Below are 19,498 nucleotides of genomic sequence, written 5' to 3'. Positions count from 1 at the left end.
GTCAAATAAAGAACAGAATATTTCGAAGTTAATTTAAAGATTTTTTGGAAGAGATAATATCCTGGGAGTTTAATTTGCATTGATTAAAATATTCTCTTGACAGCATGTTTACGTGGAGCGGATAAGGAATGGAGAATAAAAATCTCCGAGATTTGCAGTGAAAAAAGGAAAGAAGATAATGGGAATTAACTCGCCTGATTTGAGTTCCTGTGGTGTATAAATATGATGCTGAGGAAGCTGAGAGAGGCATCGAGTGATAGGGGTGAAGAACAGAGGGTTGCAGAGCAGATTTCTCTGCTGCTGCAGAGAAGAAGAAGAAGAAGAAGAAGAAGATAACGTCCGCTGACTAACGCAGAGAACTGTCGTTTATAAACATTACTCGTAACAGTCAGTTTGGCACGCTTATTTTGAATTTTCAACAACTCTTGTAATGGTGACTTCTGTAACGCCATTACAGCGTTGCAGATTCATTGTATTAATAGTTTTCTTCAATAAAAACACCATTTGAGCTATGAATTATATTTTTGAGTGTGTTTTCATCATGAGAAGCTAAAGCCCGACACTGGGTCGACGGAGGAATCCGAATTTCATACATGGGTGAATTTATTTTATTTTTGTTGATGGTGGATTTTCACTTAAGGCTAAAATTATAAAAAGCCAAAAAATTATGCGCTGACATCTTGCAAAGGATAGATCCAACGATAAGTGATGAATACTTTTGCACTTTACTAATTCATCCAGGTTGGAGCATGTAGAAACAATCTCTTATACCCTATGAATTTGTAGCGTTATCAATTAATACATGACTAGCCTTGTATTTCCTGTTCCGCTGAACTCTCATTATTAGTGGGGCATGACGACTGAGTGTTGCTCTCAGAAGAGTAACATGAATTTCCAAACATTGATAATGAGGTATGCACGAAATACTCGTACAGAATACATCTCTCGGTGTGTTATACTAGTCCGATTAAACATATTTGAATCTGGACTGTCCATATCAGTCTTAGAAACAATCACGGCCACACAAGTCGGCCGCACGATTTAACCAGCCTAGACGATCCTCAGCAGGAGCAGGCTACTACATTAATGACCACCAGCAGGCCCACTTATGCCCTGGTCGGTCGAATACCTACCATGCCTCCCAAACTACCACCGAACACCAGCCTGAAGTTGGATGTCCAGACTGGTATGGAGCAGCATGGAGGAATCATACAAACAAAGGCCGCCTATGGCAGTCTCAAGTTCATCACGTCCGTCCAACTTCACCGGTGTGGTTGGACGGCGTGGATCAGCCCAAAATCGGTCGAAAAAGCGTCGTGGTGTACACCGGCGGACCTTCTTCTTACCTGCATGAATGACTCTTCCTTAACCTGACCAGATTGCAATATACGTTTGTCCGAAGTTGTGTCAGCGTGAAGAATTGAGGGCCGCAAGAAATTCCATTAAAGGTCCCAAATTGATCACGACCATCCAATTTCACCGACACGATCACTCGAAGATGGATGGACGTGATGCTATTTTAAGATGCTTAATCCGCGACTTACTCCGTTAAGACTTAAAACAGCGATGCTTCACACATGCTGAATATATTCGATGCATTACCTGCATAAAATACACACGATACTTCACAAGTATCGACTTCCTAAATAACTTAGTTATTTAATATAGCATCACATGCTACTTTTTGTGGGTCCCACAATCCACACATTCGAGACATCAAACATGTCACAAATTGGGGGATACTTACTGGGGTATTGGTCTGGCAGTTTACAGCGTGCAGCGCACAACGTGCCATCACAAGAACGTGTTAGGAAGACATGGACGGTTAGTGATTATGAGAGAAGTGGGAAAGACTGATCGTGTGACACTAACACACGCAACTCCACTACTCCATCACTCCACTTTCTCCACTTCCCATGAGAGACGTGGGTTAGGCTCAATGACTTGTATAAATAGGTTCTCCTCCATATTTCCAAGAGAGAACAAGACAACAGAAACCAAGTGTTGATACAACCGTATCCAAACACCAGAACTGATAGCTTACATTCTGCAATCCAGTTCAGCTTCTGATACAAGTCATACACATCCAACACCTCCACAATCTCAACTCCTTCTTCGCTTCCTTCCCTAAGATCAGCCCCATCTCCTTCACTTTGTGACCGAAGCAAGTCTGCAACGGCCATTTCTTGGTTTAGGCCGGAGTTGTACCGATTGATTTCTCGAATCACAAGCACTCCCGTGCAGTGCATTTGTTTAGGGTTTAGATTCATTTCTCATATACACACCCCAAATCACCAAAACCAGCAGAAATAGTTTTCACCCATAAACAATTGGCGACCACAGTGGGAGGTTAATCTCTCGGTTGTAAAGTCAATTTCTTCAATACCATTCTATCGGTTTCAAGATGGTTGGTCTTAGGACCGCCTCAACGGCCTCAAATCCTGGTGATTCCTCTAACGGAGATACCCCTCCTCCCAACGGTGTACCTGATGGTATAATAAGGAGACTTCCAACGTTGAGTGAACTAGCACGGGTACAAGAGATTCATACGAAGAACATGGAGCTAATCAAGGAAGCGATAAATGGCATACTTGATCTCCTCGTCAAGATCACATCAGATATGAGCGTTCCGGAGACTTCTACACCGGGGACTGGTCCCTCTTAATTCAACAGCTTTACTACGAACCGGAGACCAGTGGATCAGGAAGCGACATCTCTAGTGGAAAGTTTGTGTGAACTTTTACACCTCTCGAAGAATCAGCGGACGGAGACGTTTGCTGCAATTAACCAGATAGCCCTGGACGTACACCTGGCTCCTTCACATCCAGAAGTCCTAAACGCATCGGAAACATCTGTAAATAATGTCATGTCACATTTACAGAGGACGACATGATGGCGGAGGAAGGTCACAACCGAGCCCTGCATGTTATCGCACGCATCAAGGGTTAAGAGTTCAGGAGGGCCCTCATTGACACAAGAGCATCTTCGAATGTGATTACTCTCAAGACTTTCAGGGAAGCCAAGGTGATCGTTGTCATATGCGTCAAAAATAAATTACACTTTCTCACAACTCAAAATAAATAATATAGCAAGGGTAAGAAAGGATCGTTCTCACAGAGAGGATCTAGGTTGTCAAATTGTTTTGGTTTCCTATATAAACAAGGGGGATTTCTGATTTTTATGTAAAGGAAAATAAACTAAAAGCAAATAATGAAATAAACAAGCAAATCAATAAGATGAAGATATTGGTCAAGGATTAGTTTTCATTCACAAACATGAATTTGTAACAATAACTAGAATTGATATTTAATCTCAATTTATTAAAAGTCCTAGGATACCTTGATCGCAAGAATATCCCGCTAATTTCCTCTTGTCATCAACAAACACATTAAAAGATGCGAATGTGAATTCTACCTAGAAAGCAACCTAAAGTGTAAAAGCATAATTAAGTTTAACTCCCTAAGAGCACTAAGTTCTATGAAATAAGACTAATCAATGCAAACGATCGTGTAAAAGCACTAATCCGTTTTAACAAAGGTTATGATCCACTTGTGACTACCAGGATGTATCACTACAAGAAATACTCACAATTATGCTACTTGCAATCAGGAATTATCACTTTTGCGTATAATAACCCTAATCTAGCAATAGAGATGAGAGCTAATTCAACCGATTCGCGACGCGACTAAACGTGCATTCAAATCATATAACAATATTAATAGTGAATCATAAGAAAAAAAATATGGAGACAAAACTAATTCATTGCATAAATATCATGGTTGGAACTCCAACTTATTCCTTAACCAAAAGAGAGTTATCTAATCATATCCATGGAGTTCATAAACAAGAAGAAGCAATAAAACTATCATGTTCAAACCCTAGGAAAAAATATAAGAGAAGATTAGATTCGATGCTCTTTTGTTGTTATGTGAATAGGCTTTTATATCCTGAGACTTGTCAATCTCAAATCTCGGCCAAACTCTCATGGTTACCATATCCCGGCCAAGCCCTGACCAAATCTGCCAAAACTGTCCTCCTCCAACCAGCCCACAAGATGTTAAGCCCAACTACTAAGCCTGTCAGTCTCATGGAACTGATAACCTAATTTTTTCTCAAATTGCCCGTTCATTATGCACTTCCTTCCCTACAGCAACTGCTTGTAATAGCTAACAACAGTATAGCCTCGACCCTGCACCTGTCACAAATCATGGCTAGATAACAGCTGCACAATGTCTTTGAGATTTCTCTACATTCCACCAGAAGCTGCAATACCAATACATCAACAAAATAGCACCAGAACCCAAAACTCCATAACACTCTCCACTTCCCTGGGACCATCAATCCATTGCGGTTTCAGTTCAATCTTATTCAATTCCATCAGCGAATGCAACTTGTACACTCCTAGCATAACCTGCAACAACCACCACTCCTCTGGCATACGACCAACTGCAGCATCAAACACCTCCAGCAGCACCGTTTTTTCTCTTGAACTCAACACTACCACCCACTGCATTGACTACAATCTCTTCTGCGACTTCAAACACTTGCTCAAGCTCACAACTGAAACATACCAGTGCCAAACTCATGTGCACATCCACCATTCAAAACCATTACAGACTGAGTTCATCCTTGACAACACCATGACCTTCAATATACACCGATCAAACCTTACAGCTCCACAGAACCACTTCCAACTTCAGCTGCAACGTCATTCCGATCTCGGTACCACCATCTCCTTGAATTCAAACTAAACTCACAGCATCCATCCATTCCAACACACTTGCCACTGCAACCTAACATACATCTATATTCATTCATTCACCAGCTCAGCGCAGTTCGCTTCTGTTCTTGCACTTCCCTGTAATTCAAACCACTTGAGCCTAACCAACAACAACTTCTTGTTCACCACCAGTACTTTCTCCTCCTTGAACTGCACCTGCAACTTCGACTCCATTCAGCTGTTGCAATCACCAACAAGTCCACCTGCAATCTCGAATTCTCCATCTGCTTCAGAAATCCACAATACCCATTCTCGTATAAACCATTAACATCTCCATCTTCTTAGCCATGAACTGCAGCATCACAGAACTGCACCGCACCTCTGACAACAACACATAAACCTCAACCTGCAATCATCTTTGAACGACAGAAATATCTCAAGACTAAGACTCCAGCTCATTTCCCCCTGCAATTCTACACATATTCAACCCACACAATCCATCACTACAATTTCCTTATGCTCGTCTTGCACCTGCAACTACTCTCGACAAGCATTCAACCCTCAGTTCTTCTTTGTTTATCCAATACACCACCATGATCAACCAAATCCACTGCAAAACAATCATTCCCATCTGCAGCATTTGTTCTCCCAGCTACAGCAGCATCAGTTTCACATCCATTCTCTTGAACCCATCTCAAAGCCATCATAGCTACCACCTTGTTCTTGCTGCAGCTGCACTGCATTTTCTTGGCCTTCATCATTCACCAGCTGAACCAACAGCAACTCAATCTCCCCCTTCAGTTCTTCAATCAATCTCAACCTCTCTCGCACTCAAAACAGCAACCAATACCTTCTCCATCTCAAATTGTTAACCCTATGAACACAACCCACAGAAACATCTCCAATTCGAATAATCTTTCTACCAAAAACAAATTCAGCTCAAACCCATCTTTCCTTATCGAATCTAAACCCTTCAATCGATCTTCCTTCTCTGATTTCTCACAATTTCAGGAACCCTAACCTCCATAATCAAACCAGTTCTTCGTTTCAATTTCATTCTTCAAATTCCTCATCTCTGTTTTCTTTTCATTCGTTCCACTATACTCTTTGTCTTTCTCGAACCATAACTAGAACCACTCGAACCCTGACTTAGCACCCATGACCTGCCGGAGTTGGACTTGGTCGCTGCTTGAAGAGATTTGGGGAAGAATAAGGAATCGAGAAACTGATTTCTCTCCACTAGTGAGGTTATAACTTGAGATGGTTATTGGCACCCCATGATTTGATATGGGCCATCCAGTGACCATTTGGCTGTCAGTCTTCCATAACTGACAGTTTAATTTCCTGCACAATCTTTCTTTCAATGCCTTAAGAAGTCGTGTGCTTGCTAGCTTTGCCTCCGTCAACACCCTGTGCCTCTAAGTAAAGCCTTTAGCTCATATTTCTCCTCTTTTTTCGCCATATACTCCAAAACACCTAATAACTCAAAAGAAAACATAAGATACATAATTTACAAGAAAACTCGCAAAGAAAGCATAAACAATAGATAAAAAACTAGGTGTTTTAGACACCTATCACAAGGTTCGCCCATGCAAGATCGTACGGCAGCCTACCACAATGACAGACTTTGAAGGAAACCAGACCAGCACATACGGGTATGTCAATCTGAATTTATCAGTAGGGCCCGTTCAGTCAAAAGTGAAATTTGAAGTCATAAAGAAGGAGCCGGACTATCATATGATACTAGGGAGACTGTGGCTTCATGAAAATAGGTTCGTCCCTTCAACGTATCACCAGTGCCTGAAGACCATGCTGAATAAGGAATTCATCCGTATTCCTGCATCATTGTCTCTTTACGCACCAATATGCGGAGTGGAACTGTTCGAGCCAAGGGAAACTCCGTGGGAAGAATCAGACAAAGTCCTGTGCACCCCACTCCCCACGTGGGCGTCAATCCAGGAGGAGGAACGACTTGCATCATTGAGGTCTATCCACCACGACGCACCTTTGCTGACTAGACACTCTTCTTTATCCGGTGAAACCGCAACTCACGTCCACACCAAGAGGGAACGAGATTTCGAGGAAAGCCGTGATCAGAAGGGGAAAACAATATACCGACGCTGTTGTTAGCAATTAGAAGGGGAGACTGGTACCCAGTCTCTCCGCCCAGATGAATGCTTCAAGAATGATGGGCCACAAGAGGAGGTATTGGACGCTCCACGACAGCTACAACATGGCACCAACTCCACAACTGACGAGATCGAGACTGTCAACATCGGGAATGAATAATCTCTTAGGCATGTCTCTATCAGTTCGACTTTGTCCACAGACGAACGTGCGAGTCTTGTCCAACTTCTCAAGGAGTATCAATATGTATTCGCCTGGACATATGAGGAAATGCCTGGTCTGGATGAAAAATTGGTCACCCATCATCTACATGTCATAACTGGATCCAAGCCAATCAAACAGTCTCCGAGGGAATTCAGACATGAAATGGAAGAGCAAATCAAAAACGAAATTCAGAAGTTGCTAGCTGCCGGCTTCATCAAACCTATTCATCATCCGACCTGGTTAGCTAACGTGGTACCGGTAAAGAAGAAAAATGGACAGATCCGGTGCTGCGTAGATTTCAGAGACTTGAACAAGCGCTGCCCCATGGACGATTTTCCTCTGCCCAACATCAACATGTTAGTGGATGCCACTAGTGGAAACGACATGTACTCATTCATGGATGGTTACAGCGGCTACAATTAGATAAGGATGTATGAACACGATTCAAGTAAGACAGCCTTTCAAACCCCCCTTGGAAATTTCTACTATACCGTTATGCCATTCGGTTTAAAGAACGTCGGTGCAAGTGCAACATATCAACGTGCTATGGCGACAATCTTCCACGACATGATGCATAAACAAGTAGAAGACTACGTAGATGATATTGTGGTCAAGTCAAGAGCTCGAGAATACCACACCGGAGTCTTACGGCAAGTGTTCGAGAGTTGTCGAGAATACAAATTGAAGATGAACCCTTTGAAATGCGCTTTCGGTGTCTCTTCAGGCAAATTTCTGGGTTCCAAGTAACTACAGAAGGGATCAAGGTGGACCCGTCCAAGACTCAAGCCATCCTCACGATGCCGCCACCACGAACTGTGAAGGAACTCCAAATCTCCATGGGCAAGGTGAACTACATTCGACGTTTTATACCTGGCCTGGCCCATCTTGTTGCCTCATTCACCCCCTTGCTGAAGAAGGGAGCAAGCTTCGTTTGGACCACAACTCAACAGGAAGCGTTCCGAAAAATTCAACGAATACTGTCATCTCCAGCCATCATGAAGTTTCCCGTCCAAGGGAAGCCGCTTTGTCTCTACACCGCCTTCAGTGACACCGTCGTCGGGGCCTTGCTCGCTCAAGAAGACGATGAGGGAATCGAACGTCCCATATACTACTTCAGTCAAATATTAAGAGATGCTGAACTCAGATATCCCAAGGCGGAGAAAGCATGTTTAGATCTAATCCATTCCATTCAGAAGTTCAGATATTACCTGTTGTCCAACAAAGTGGTACTCATATCTAAATCTAACCCTGCGAAGTTCTTACTTTCAAAACCGGTCCTGATGGAAAGAACGACCAAGTGGCTTCTCCAAATGTCAGAGTTAGACATAACGTGTGCATCACCGAGAGCTATCAATGGGAAAGCAGTCGCAGACTTACTAGCAGCATTCCCCGGGGAAGACACTACGGGACTACACGAGGATCTTCCTGGAGAATTTCCAGACATCTCCGTTGTCGAGGAAGAAGTGTGGCTATTGTATTTTTACGGCTCCACCACTCCTAGCAATAACACCGTAGGAGCGGGCGTGGTCTTAGTATCCCAACTGGGGAAGTATTCTCACACTCCTTCAAGTTGGACTTCCAATGCACCAACAACTCAACGGAGTATGAAGCCTTCCTCATAGGGTTGTCAATACCCAAGCAAGCAGGAGTCACACGTCTGGAGATAAGAGGTGACTCCAAGTTACTGGTGAACCAGATGAGCGGAGTATACGCATTGAAGAAATTAACGCTAGCTCCATACCGGTCAGAAGCAAAAAGGTTACTAAACTACTTTGCCGATGCAACCATAATCCATGTTGGTCGCAGCAACAACAAACACGCCGATTGTCTAGCCACGCTGGCGTCCAAATTGAAGTTCGAAGGTTTGGAAGAAACCCTGACAGTAAATAGGAGAACCATAGAATCAACATGGTTGTCACAATACAAAGACACCAAGATTTGTGATTGGCGAACTCCGATCATTCAGGAGCTCAGCAGCTCACTTTCCCAAGGAAAGGTCAGTCTCAAAACCCTGCAGAACTTCTTCATTCTTCATGGTATGTTATATCATCGAAACCCGGATGGTTTCCTATCGAGATGTCTTGGGGATGATGAATCACAACTACAGCTTAACCGCGTTCACAATGAAATTTGTGTACAATCACTGGAGATAATGCTTTACCAACGACTTCAACGCCTGGGCTATTACTGGCCAGAGATGGAGGCTCAATCCCGACTGCTTCAGGATTCCTGCTCAAATTGTCAAGCAGGCCACACCAATTGGAGGTTTTTAGTTTGGACCACACTGGGGACTGGAGAGAGACGTACATTAGCTATCTCCGCGACGGGGCAACTCCTGCTAGTCAAAAGGATGCTGTCAAGATAAAGCAAAAGTCCAAGCGGTTCATATTTCACGAAGGGATCTTATACCGCAAGAGCTTCGGAGGTGATCTATTGAGGTGCCTGGCTGGGACAAAAATCCCGGTTATGCTGAAGGAAACGCACAAAGGGGAACATCAAGGGAAGAGGAAACTGTTTCACCAGATACACGGGAAATACTATTGGCCAACCATGGAGGACGATGCAGCTGCTTTTGCTCAAAGCTGCCACAAATGTCAAATTCATGGGAACCTTGTTCACGCGCCTTCCACCCTTTTACACTCTATAAGCAGTCCATGACCATTTTACAGTTGGGGACTGGAAATTATCGGAAAAATCAATCCGCCATCATCGAAGCAGCACGAATATATCATAACCGCAACAAAATACTTCACTAAATGGGTGGAGGCCATTCCTCTGCGAGGAACTATAGGAGCAACAATTGCGGCTTTCATTAAAGAGTATATCATTTGCCGTTTTGGTGTGCCTAAGCATATTATCACTGATAATGGAACTCCCTTCGTCAACAAACAGGTACGAGAGTTACTTGAAGAATATGGAATTAAGCAGGTCTTCTCCAATGTCTGCTACCCTCAAGGAAACGGACAAGCTGAGAGTACCAACAAGACGTTGTTCCGGATTATCAGTCGAACAGTACATGACAATCCTAGAGAATGGAATGACTAGTTACCAATGGCGCTATGGGCATACCGGACATCACCCAGAAGCTCCATTGGAGTTTCTCCATACTCACTTGTTTACGGTGCGGACGCAATTCTCCCAGAAGAGATCAAAATCCCATCACCCAGGATTGCAGCAGCAACCGGGGTCCACTGGAACGAGGCTGAAGTATCTAAATCCAGATTAGTTGAGTTAGACACTCTGGATTTCAGAAGAAGCAAAGAAGAGGAACGCATTCAAGTGTACAGGAATAGAATTTCCAGGGCGTATAACAAAACTGTGAAACCACGTGTTTTCAAAGTGGGAGATTTGGTCTTGAAGACGGCCAAACACATCCAGCAAGACATGTTTGCACCAAAATTCTCACCGAAATGGGAAGGTCCTTATACAATCACTAAGGCTTACAGTACCGGCTACTACAAGATCATCAAGGTGGACGTGGGCAAGTTAGAAGCAGTCATCAACGTAAAATGGCTCAAGGAATATCATGCTTGATCATTGTCCGCTTCTGTCTCATGACACAACAATACATGCATTTATTTTCATTACACGTTCGAATTATCAATGTTGCATTAATGAAAAAACCCATTTTCACCAATCAAAAACCAATGCAATTTATTCCACAAAAATGTTCAGAAATCTTCTTGACATGAACATCATTAACAATAAGAGAATACAGCTGAATGCGGCTTAGAAGAGGCCATACAACAGGTTATAGTTCCTTGAGAGCATCATCTTCAACCTAGATTGATATCTCTCTGTCCTATTCTTCAAGTTCTGTATTGCCTGCCCCACCTTCTCCGATTCAGCGGACAAAGCCTTTTTTTCTTCCAAGATAGCCTTCGCAGCAGGAACTACGTTCGCAAGGATGCCGGCTCGATCAACCTTGATGATGTCAAGACGCTGCCGTATCCAACCCACATTGAATCCCATTGATTCACAGGTAGACACCATGTTCTCCCACTCTTCAAATTTTGATTCGACAGCGTTACGGATGGAGATACCTTCTATCTCGGCAATCATGGGAAGAAGGCAGTTCACCGTAGTAACCAAAGCAGATGCACAGTGTTGAACTACATTCTTGGTTGCAATATGGCCATACCTATTCCATACTTTTGTGTATAAAGGCACAAACTCCTTCCGCACCAAGAATCCGCCGATGGTTCAATAGCTGGAAGACAGACATTTCATGTGAATATCGAATGGAAGACCTGTGTTGGGGTATTCGTAAGACGAGATACCTAAATATGCATCATCGAGGTCAGCAGGGTGGTTGTGTTTGAATTTGAAGGAAGAGGACTGGTCATATCATCATCATCGACCACTATCACACATGGGCGTCTATGCAAAAGGGGGGGAGAACGAACTGGTACGGCCTTCCGGCGAGCACGAACAGGAGAGTCATCGCAAAGCTGTTCATCTTGAACCTCAGATGGGCTTGCGCATTTAACAGAAGATCCTGGGTGATACGAAGAAAATGATCTGCTGCTGTTCGACATGTTGAAGAGATTGAGTTTCTGCAAGAAAATCCTATCAATGAATGACGATTTTAAACCATGCATACATGTTGAAGAAAACCCTAAGAAAGACCGAATCAGCTACATCAGAGCTTATCCTGAGGTCTCAATGCCGACCAAGTCGTGCTTTTCTCCCAAACCCTAGTTTGACCAGCTCCACCTAACGATGTTTATGCGGTAAATATGTATTTACTCTAGCTTGGTCATTTTAGTATATAAATTTGTCACCATCTCGTGCCTACCCCACAATAGTGTAACCATTATGTGCTAGGCAGGGGACTTAATGTTGATGGTGGATTTTCATTTAAGGCTAAAATTGTAAAAAGCCAAAAAATTATGCGTTGACATCCTGCAAAGGATAGAGCCACCCATAAGTGATGAATACTTCTCCACTTTACTAATTCATCCAGGTCGGAGCATGTAGCAACAATCTCTTATACCCTGTGAATTTATAGCGTTATCAATTAATACATGACTAGCCTTGTATTTCCTGTTCCGCTGAACTCTCATTATTAATGCGGCATGACGACTGAGTGTTGCTCTCAGCAGAGTAACATGAATTTCCAAACGTTGATAATGAGGTATGCACGAAATACTCGTACAGGCTACATCTCTCGGTGTGTTATACTAGCGCGATTAAACATATTTGAATCTGGACTGTCCATATCAGTCTCAGAAACAATCACGGCCACACAAGTCGGCCGCACGATATAACCAGCCTAGACGATCCTCAGCAGGAGCAGGCTAATACATTAATGACCACCAGCAGGCCCACTTATGCCCTGGTCGGTCGAATACCTACCATGCCTCCCAAACTACCACCGAACACCAGCCTGAAGTTGGATGTCCAGACTGGTATGGAGTAGCTTGAAGGAATCGTACAAACAAAGGCCGCCTATGGCAGTCTCAAGTTCATCACGTCCGTCCAACTTCACCGGCATGGTTGGACGGCGTGGATCAGCCCAAAGTCGGTCGAACAAGCGCCGTGGTGTACACCGGCGGACCTTCTTCCTACCTGCATGACTGACTCTTCCTTAACCTGACCAGATTGCAATATACGTTTGTCCGAAGTTGTGTCAGCGTGAAGAATTGAGGGTCGCAGGAAATTCCACTAAAGGTCCCAAATTGATCACGACCATCCAATTTCACTGGCATGATTGAATGGCTTAGATCGGACCCATAGCCACCAGGAAGGTAATGGCGCGTTCACCACCGGCCCAACGTGGGCCCCACATGGTCAGCCTCCCAAAAAGAGAAGCTTGGCTTGCCAATTCGTCCAACCAAAGCAGCGTTGACGTGAAACCCTAATTAGGGTTTGCGGTACATCACATGTGTCGCAAATCAGTCTCAACCATCCATCTTCGTATGCATAGATGGAGGGTGTAGATGTAGATTCAAAGGGCCCAGAGCATGTCAACACAATCACCATGGGCCCGCCTACATACATGACTAATCGGTCAAGACCAACTATGGTTGGTCGTCTCGATTCGTGCGCCCAAACTAGGCATGGCCACGCATTTTCAACTGCAAATCGATCTCGACCACTTAACTTTGCCGGACAAATTGAGTGTCTTAGATCACATCTTCACGAGACAGTAAGGTACGGACGTGTACACTGTCCTGCCGACTGCATGCCTGACTGATCGTCCAAGACCGACCATGGTTGGTCGTCTCGAAACGCGTGCCCGAAGTAGGCACGACGTGCGGTCTTCAATTCCTTTGCGGCATGGGATTTCTGTCGCAAATCAATCTCAGCCGCTCCTCTTTGCCAGAAAAATTGAGTGGCTTAGATCGTATCTCCATGGGACAGTGAGGTACAAACACCTACACCAGCATGCCGTCTACACGCATGCCCAATCGGCCCTGCAAAAAACGTGTCCCATGCTTGGATTCGACTAAGATAAAGGTTGGTGTTCGAGCACCTCCTAAACCCTAATCTGACGGTCGTAGATGTGGGTCGCAAGCCATATCGTCCGTGCAACTTCACCAGCTTGGACGGACAGCCTAAGACAGGAGTTAGGCGACCAGTGAGGCATCACCACGATCACCGTCCACCACTCTTCCACACAAAGTGATCGGACAAGTCAGGACTTACCTGTACAACCTCCAAACGATCACTCGAAGATGGTTGGACGTGATGCTATTTTAAGATGCTTAATCCACGACTTACTCCGTTAAGCCTTAAAACTGCGATGCTTCACACATGCTGAATATATTCGATGCATTACCTGCATAAAATACACACGATACTTCACAAGTATCGACTTACTAAATAACTTAGTTATTTAATCTAGCATCACATGCTACTTTTTACGGGTCCCACGATCCACACATTCGAGACATCAAACATGTCACAAACTGGGGGATACTTACTGGGGTATTGGTCTGGCGGTTTACAGGGTGCAGTGCACAACGCGCCATCACAAGAACGTGTCAGGAAGACATGGACGGTTAGTGATGATGGGAGAAGTGGGCAAGACTGATCGTGTGACACTAACACACGCAACTCCACTACTCCATCACTCCACTTTCTTCACTTCCCATGAGAGACGTGGGTTAGGCTCAATGACTTGTATAAATAGGTTCCCCTCCCTATTTCCAAGAGAGAACAAGACAACAGAAACCAAGTGTTGATACAACCGTATCCAAACACCAGAACTGATAGCTTACATTCTGCAAGCCAGTTCAGCTTTATGATACAACTCATACACAACCAATACCTCCACAATCTCAACACCTTCTTCGCTTCCTTCCCTAAGATCAACCCCATATCCTTCACTTTGTGACTGAAGCAAGTCTGGAACGGCCATTTCTTGGTTTAGGCCGGAGTTGTACCGGTTGATTTCTCGAATCACAAGCACTCCCGTGCAGTACATTTGTTTAGGGTTTAGATTCATTTCTCATCTACACACCCCAAATTACCAAAACCAGCAGAAATAGTTTTCACCCATAAAAAATTTTCTATATGACTTTTGCACTAATTAAAATAGAATTATGATTTGAATTAATTAGTTATTATTTTATTTGATGGGTCATGCTTGCTTAGATGTTTGATGTCCCATGCTTACGTTTTATAACTAATATTTTGAGAATCTACCCTGGAAAAAATAAGAGTCCATGTTTTTATTTATTGAGCGATAATTATCGAGAATAAATAATTGAGCCCTATGATATGAACTCGGTGGAATCCTAGTCCCAGTAACTCTTGCTTTTATTATTTTCATTAAATCCTTAAATTTAATTTTCACAAGTCTTAGAGTTCGAATCTTTATTACTAAAACAATCAAAAATCTTATTAGCCAGTTCTTTTGGGGTCTAAGAAGGTGGATTTGAAGAACAAAGGAACGGCCAACATGAATGCTTGTCGGAGGAAGATGCATTCTGGTCATTTTGCAGCGGCAATTCGTGTTTTATCTTCGTCTGGGGTCGCTCCATATAATGAGAATACATATTCGGAACTGCTCGATAAACATCCTCCTGCACCTCTTCCAGAGATTCCCGTGGAGGAAGTCACAGCCGAGCCCATCACAGTTGATTCCAAGGCAGTTTTGGGAGCTATCAAAAGCATCTCTAAAGGGACTTCGTGTGGTCGCGATGGCTTACGGATGCATCATTTAGTATATGTCTTGAGTGGAGTAGCAGCTGTCGTGGCAGATGACTTACTCTCTTCGATTTCAGGGGTTGTCAACCTTTGGTTGGCTGGTAAATGCCCCGTGGTATTAGGAGAGTTCATTTATAGTGCACCTTTGGCTCCGTTGCTCAAACCCGGGGGTGGTCTTAGGCCCATTGCAGTTGGCACGGTCTGGCGCAGATTGGTTTCCAAAGTGGACGCTTTTTCTGTTGGGAAGGACATGACTTCTTATTTAGGGGATTACCAATTCGGTGTTGGTATGCCTGTTGGGGGAGAAAGCATTTTACATGCTGTAAATCGCTTATTGGAGTTGAAAGGTCACTCGGACAAAATGTCAATGTTGCTCATTGACTTTTCTAATGCATTCAATATGGTGAGCAGATCTCAACTCATCAAGGATGTTCGTCTTCATTGTCCAGGTATTTCTCGTTGGGTAGAATTTTGCTACTCACGGCCGACTAAACTTTATTATGACCAATATATTTTTTCTTCTGCACTTGGTGTCCAACAAGGTGATCCTCTCGGTCCCTTGTTATTTGCTTTGACACTTCATCCTTTAGTGAAGACTATTGCTTCTCATTGAAAACTTGATTTGCATGCCTGGTACCTTGATGATGGTACAATTGTTGGTGATACCTTGGAGGTAGCTAAAGCCTTGAGCATAATTGAAACTGAGGGACCTGGCAGGGGTTTACATCTTAATATAAAGAAAACAAAGGTCTTTTGGCCCTCTATTGATCCCAGAAGTACGGCAGATGGTGTTTCCCCCCCGGATATTGGTAGACCTTCTAATGGTGTTAAACTTTTGGGTGGACCTGTGAGTTTGGATTTAGATTTTATTAGTGATATGATGTTGAGCAGGGTGCACAAGACTGTTCATCTAATGAATGCAATCAAAAAACTCAAGGACCCTCAAAGTGAGATGTTATTACTTCGCAATTACACTGGTGTGTCTAGATTATATTTTGCATGCGTACTACTAATCATGCGGCCTTTCAAGCAGCCACTGATCTCTTTGATGACCAGTTGTGTAAGGACCCTCAAGCTCGTAAACGCTATTAGACTAGTCAAGAGACGTCTTAGCCGCTAATAACTCGATTAGTTTAACACGAACGTCAATTAATAGAAATTAATCTAACAATGATTTAGATATAAAACTAGTACTGTTGGATAGATCTCAAAAATTTACACGGAATGGACTACTCGAACGTGTCAATCAAATATCGGATGAAGAAGATATCATTAATTTAGTATGAAGGGAAAAATCGTCATTTGATGGAAAAACACTATTGATGCAACACCGACACGTTGTGGCTTCCCTTACCAAATCAAGTGCGTGTCCTAGTGTTTCCTTTGGGCCTTATCTCAAACCAAATGGAGAGAAACTCATTCTCTCTTATCTTCTTCTTTCTATTCTATTTTCTTCTTCTCTTTCTTCTCTTATTCCCGTTCTTCTCCGTCTACGAGAATTTGAGAGATGAAAAGGAAGCTTTGTGATCGGTATGAGGTGGAGAAGATCATGGAGTAGGTGGTAGTGATGGTGTCGTCGTTTTTGTTGATTCAGACTCGAAAGAGGAATTGAATTAGAAGTTAGGGTTTATACGAAAAGCTCAGAGAAGAATTAAGAGATGAAATTGGTGTTCTAGGAGAAAGAATTGAGGTGGTTTTATGTTTAATTGAGTGATATGAAGTTGTTTTGATGAAGAATCACTGAGTTAGGGTTTGTAAGAAATCCAGAAAGGTTGTAGAAGATGAAATTGAAGGTTTGGAAGATTAATTGGAGATGGGTTTTTTCGTAAGTGATGATTGATTGAGGTTGTAAAGTTGTTTGAGGATTGAATTAGTAAATCAGGGCTTTCCTGTGAATGACTAAGAAGAGAAATTAGGGTTGTTCTTGAGGATGTTGATAAGAAGAAATAGATGAAACATGGATAAGACTAGTATTTAAGGAATCTGAATCAGATGGAGGTTTAATGATTTATGAGTTAAGACGAGGTGTTGAATCAGATCAAGCCAAAGAAGAGGTTAATTCAATTGCTTCAATAACTCTGTCTTGAGGTAATTATTTTTATCAGTAAACTTAGTAAAGTTATTTGGTTCTTATATTGAAGTTGTTATTGAATTCGGAATTGAAGTGATATGAACTAGAATTATAGTTGTAGCTGAAATACATAGTGTTACAGGGAATCTGGTATGGATTGAGAGAATGGCTTGGCAAGGAATTTGTATGAATTACTGATATGGATGAGTTATTTGCAGGTACTTGTTGTTTGAGTTGAGAAAGTAGAGGTGATAGTGTTGGAGCAGAGTTTGTAGTGAACTGAATAAGACGAGATGTGGTCTTGGTTATGTCTGAGTTTAGTTAGAATGTTCGGAATTTTGGTGGTTGTAGTGGTTGTAGGATTTCAATCTGGTGGATGTGAGATGGTGATTGGCTGGAGATGTAATTGAAGGTGATGGGTGTTTAGAGATTAATTCAGCAACTGAAGTTGATGAAGCAACAGTTCAGGGGAGGCTAATATCTGAGTTTGTGAGCTGAAGTAAGTTGTAATGTTGTTATGGCAGTGATCTTAGTGAAAGCTTGGAATTGCAATTGCAGGTAAGCTATAGTTGTATTTGTAAAGTGATTTTGAAGTTCATTTAGAAAGAAAATAGATTGATATTGAAATGAAATCTGTAGTAGAAGTCTAGCTTAGGCTTTTGGCCTTTTAGTCATTCCAGTCAGATGTAAGAGTGACTTAACCTTAGCTTCCTCAGTTAATCTGACTGAGTTGAGGTAGCTTTGTTAACCTGAGTCGAATCAGTTTGACTCACTGTGTCATTAGACCTGAGTCATTGACCAGTTGACCTGACCTTAAAAGTTGACCTTGACCAAGACTTGGACTTTGACCTTGACTTAGACGTTGACTGTTAGTTGACCCGCTTTAACCGTCAGTGATCGTTAGATTGACTCGGTTGGGTCAGGCCCTGTGTAATGGGTTTGTTTAAGTGGACTTGGGCTTAGGGCTAGTTATCCTATATTGATGTTTGGACCCCGTATGGTCTGAATTAGTCTTTGGTTCTTTCTACAAAGTTGTAGATAGTCATAAGACTTATTTAATGGATTATGTAGAACCAACCTAATTGAATTAGTAACTCTTAGATATGCAAGAGATTGATAATGAAGATGTGTAGATCCATAAATGGGCTTAGAACCATTAGATAGTTCACTTAGCTTATAACTCGAACTTGTATGGAATTATGTTATAAGCCTTGTGTGAGTCTTTTGGCTAAACTCTTAGAGTTCTTGTGTGATTAACAGTTAGTCTGTTCAAAGGATGAACCCGTGGATCGTAGATCTCAAGTTAGGCGTGGCTTGTCATCAAAATAGGTGAGAATACTTTTAACTCTTTTGAAACCATTGTTGTTTCTTTTACAAAAGTTTATATTTAACAAACTCATTCATTGTCTGTTTGTGCATTTCATGCATTGTCTAGTTTGTATTATGATTGTTCTATTGATTCTTTGAATCTTTCCACGATTTGGAAAGGACTTGTAATGTTAGTCATTATGAATTATTTTGGGAAATAAGCATTTCCACCTGTGATATATAGGATACGCTCCTTCGTATTTATATCTATTCACTTTCAGCTTTTATGCTTATTAGGTGTGGAACAACCCGGCACCAATATAGCTATGTAGGTGTGGAAAAACCCGGCATCACTAATATAAATTGTTTGAAGAAGGAGTTTGTCCTTATACATTGTTTGTGTATTTCCAGTGACTTAGTCACTTTGATGTTTGGGAAAACATGAATTATTTTCCAAATGTTGATCATGATTTCTTTAAAGTTAAATGTTATTCCTGCTGGGCACCCCTTTTAGGGATGATGTGCTCACCCTTTCCCACTTTCAGTTTCAGAGACAGATCAGAGTTGCGCAGCGAAAGCTTCGAGGAGTTGACTCCATTAATTAGTTAACTTCTGCTATGTTTATTATGTTGTTTATATTTTATTTGCAAATCAAATGACTATTGTATATGTATCATTTGAGAGGAATTCTTGTATATATATTTCAGAGCGAGGCTAGTTTTGGGTTAAGTTTTGTAGCAGTTTTCTTAATTGAATGTTTAAGTAAATGTTTTAGATCCTTAGTGCCTCTTTATTTAGTTAATCTCTTTGATTAGTCAGCTGCTAGCTTTGGGGGCGCTACAGTGTTGGTATCAAAGCTCACTATTAAATCTTATATGGGAAAAGATAGGAATAGCCAGTAGTGAAATAGA

General features: G+C 42.3%; 1 long non-coding RNA gene across 1 annotated transcript; it reads left to right on the top strand.

The window, feature by feature from the left end:
• Nucleotides 1–16,617: 16,617 nt before the first annotated feature.
• On the top strand, nucleotides 16,618–19,170 carry LOC113315038. The gene is made up of 4 exons (XR_003342703.1): nucleotides 16,618–17,296; nucleotides 17,498–17,837; nucleotides 18,540–18,608; nucleotides 19,133–19,170. It is a non-coding gene; the product is annotated as an uncharacterized LOC113315038 (long non-coding RNA).
• Nucleotides 19,171–19,498: the final 328 nt, after the last annotated feature.

This window comes from Papaver somniferum, chromosome 10 (assembly GCF_003573695.1).
Source record: "Papaver somniferum cultivar HN1 chromosome 10, ASM357369v1, whole genome shotgun sequence".
NCBI classification, from domain to species: domain Eukaryota; kingdom Viridiplantae; phylum Streptophyta; class Magnoliopsida; order Ranunculales; family Papaveraceae; genus Papaver; species Papaver somniferum.
Note: the sequence above shows the minus strand (reverse complement) of the source record. Positions and strands in the feature narration are given on the sequence as shown.